This window comes from Gekko japonicus, unplaced genomic scaffold, assembly GCF_001447785.1.
Source record: "Gekko japonicus isolate JY-2015 unplaced genomic scaffold, Gekko_japonicus_V1.1 scaffold91, whole genome shotgun sequence".
Classification (NCBI taxonomy): Eukaryota; Metazoa; Chordata; class Lepidosauria; order Squamata; family Gekkonidae; genus Gekko; species Gekko japonicus.
Window position 1 is genome coordinate 781,055 of NW_015172555.1, and position 3,184 is coordinate 784,238.

At 53.6% G+C, this 3,184-nt stretch overlaps 1 protein-coding gene across 1 annotated transcript in view; it reads left to right on the plus strand.

Annotated features, from left to right (window-relative positions):
* Positions 1–3,184, plus strand: part of DRD5 (dopamine receptor D5) — a gene marked incomplete at its 5' end in the record, with an annotated part of 6,945 nt that overhangs the window by 1,503 nt on the left and 2,258 nt on the right. The gene's annotated exons all lie outside the window — the stretch shown is intronic.

Here is a 3,184-nt window from a genome sequence, read left to right on the forward strand (position 1 = left end):
GGGGGGGGGGCACAAGGCGGGACCCCGGCCTCCAGGGGGGACCTGCCTGGGGGTCCCCCGGAACTACAGCTCATCTCCAGACTGCAGAGATGGGCTCCTCTGGAGAAAAGGGCTGCTTTGGAGGGTGGGCTCTGCTGTGGCCCTGCACCCCACCCAGGTCCCTGTCCTCCCTGGGCTCCACCCCCCCCCCAGCTACAGGAGTTTCCCAACCTGCAGAAGGCAAGCCTACCCCCCCATCCCCTGCTGGTGGTGGTGGGGGACCGGACACCTGCCAACCCTACAGCCCCCAGGGCAATTGAGGCCCACTGGCAGGGAAGGCAACTGGTGGGACTGGAACAGAACAAGGGTGGGATTTGGGGTTTGTGCAGACCCTTGTGCTGCTCCCTTCTGGTGTGTTTCCGAAGAAGACATCAAGGGAAAGGAGAGGGAGTCATTGTGGGTTGGAAGCCAGCCCTCTCTGAACCGGGAGAAGAAGGGCTGAGGTGCAGTTGGGGGGGGGAGCCTCTCCCGCAGAAGCCCCCGGGAAAGCGTGGAGAGTTCTTCTGCAGGGCAGGTTCCGACCGGGATTGTGCCCTTCAGAGGTCCACTTCGGCGGGCAGGTTTAAGGACACGGACCCGGGCATGCCTCCTGTGGCGTCAGCCCCACTGAGGACGGTGGGATTTTGTTGTGACTGAACCTGACCGGGCAGGGCTGACCCTTGGCTCCAGGGTGTTCTGCTCCAGAAATGCCTGTTAGTCGTGATGATGTCGTCTTCCCTTGACAGGATTCACCAAGCTGTCGGTTACGGGTTCATAATGCTAGCTTTTTTCAAAGATCATAGCGGTGTGCAGTCATCCCCACCTTTGCTTGTAAATATCTCCGCCGTGTTACACTTTCAGAGGAGGCAAAATGCTGAAACGTTTCTAGTTCCATTTAAAAAAAGAAGCAAAAGCTTTAAACTGCCTTTCCAGTTTCCCACAACCGAAGGAGGCCCGCTCTGTCGCACCTGTGGCTCAGGTAGCTCCTAAGGGGTGTGTCTTGAGGAAGGGTAGCACAGGTGTGGTCCTGACCTGGAGGCCCCCCGGCTATCCTGATCGCGCCAGGTTTTGGGAGCTCAGCAGCTTCATGTGCTCATCGATGTTACTTAAGGAGTCACCTCTGACTGGCATTTGGAAGGGAGACCCTCAAGGAATACCAGGGTTGTGACATGGTAAACACACATGTGCGTGTTTTTTGTTAATTGGATCGTATTTTGGTGATCAGACACAAATGGAATCCAAAGTTAAATTCAGTCTTAGAGTCACACTTACATGCAAGTAAGCCTGGACTGACTGAGGCTTACTTTCAAGTGAACATGTGTAGGATCCGACTGTTCTCTTAGGCACTGAGAAGCATATCTCGCTGAAATTAATGGGGGTTAAGTAACATCGGTGAACACTCATGAAGCTGCCGTATACTGAATCACACCATTGCTCCATCAAGCTCCACACTGTCTGGCAGCGGCTTTCCAGGGTCTCAGGCGGAGGTCTCTCACATTACCTGCTGCCCGGTCCTTTTAGCTGGTGATGCCGGGGATTGACCCTGGGACCTTCTGCATGCCAAGCAGATGCTCTACCACTGAGGCACTGCCCCTTCCCTTTAGAGGACTGGACTAGAAATGAAATGCCCCGAATAGAAAGAATGCTGTGGCTTTTGAAAACATAATAGCAGGGAGCTGTACATATTGAAGCAGCTGGCTTTTAAAAATTATACTGACCCTCCTGCCACGTCTTTCAAGCAATAACAAACATGCGTAGAAAACTATTTCCAGGGAAGGCCCTTTGTGCTTGCAGGGTATTTACCATTTAGTAACAGATGCTGAGAAGGCATTTGACGCATTCCAGCAGGGCAGTCAAATGGGTAATTCTCCCCCCACCCCTTTGATGGCTTGCTGAGGGGTCTTGTGGAGCTGCCACTCTTTATAAGGATCTAGGACCTCTTGGTGGGGGGGGGGGCAGCAAATATTGGTGCTTTGGCTTCATTTCTGATAGTTAAGGCTTAATCTATGGTGCAGCCTCATTTGGAGTACTGTGCACAGTTCTGCTCCCCGTATCTCAAAAAGGACGCTGCAGAGCTGGGAAAAGTACAGAGGAGGGCAACCAAGACGATGAGGGGGTTGGAGCACCTTCCCTGCGAGGAAAGGCAGAGGAAGAAGAAAAAGAGGAGGAGGAGGAGATTGGCCTTCTACCCCATGGTCCTTCACTACCCAAAGGAGTCTCAGAGTGGCTTACAATCCCTCCCCCTCCCCACAACAGACACCCTGTGAGTCGACGAAAAGAGGTCTCTAGGAGAGTCGATGAATAGTGGCCCCTGCCACACGGCAGGGAAAACACGGAGCGAAGCGCGGCTTTTAAAAAGAAACGCCGCAACGGGATCCCACGGATCCTGTTAGCCGCGCGCCGTTGCTCCCCGGCACGATCAGATGCTGGGGAGGAAGAGACGAGTGGGAGGGGGAGGCTGCCGAACTGCGCATGCTCGAGCATGCGCAGTACGGCAGGGGGCAGGGGATGCGCCGGCGATCCCACGGCCGCATTTGCTGCGGCCCATTCAATTGAACCACCCAGGTAGGTGGTTCTTTTTTGATGCACGTTTTGGGCGGTTGGGACGGATCGGGGACGGCCATGGCACGATTGCCAGATGTTGCTGTGTGATCGCGCCCATTTGATGTGGCCTTGATCCGTCCCTCTCCCGGCCCAAAACGCCTCGTGTGAACAGGGCCAGTGATGACTAAGAGGGGGGACATGATAGAGGTTTATAAAATTATGCCTGGGGTGTAGAGCGTTAACAAAGAGGATTTTTTCTCCCTCTCCCAAAATACTAGAATTCAGAGGCATTCAATGAAGTAGATTCAGGACAATCAAAAGGAAATACTACTTTACACAGAGAGTGATTAAAATGTGGAATTCGCTGCCAGAGGATGTTGTGGATGGCTACAGGAATAAACATCTTGAAAGGGGGATTAGATAGATTCATGGAGCATAAGTCCATCAATGGCACTAAGCCTCTGAATCCCAGAGCCAGGAGGCAACGTCAAAGGAAGTCCTGGGCCTTCATGCTTGGTTGTTGGCCCTCCAGAGGAACTGGTTGGCCACTGTGTGAGACAGGATGCCGGACTAGATGGACCACTGGTCTGATCCAGCAGGACTCTTCTGATGTTCTTGTGAA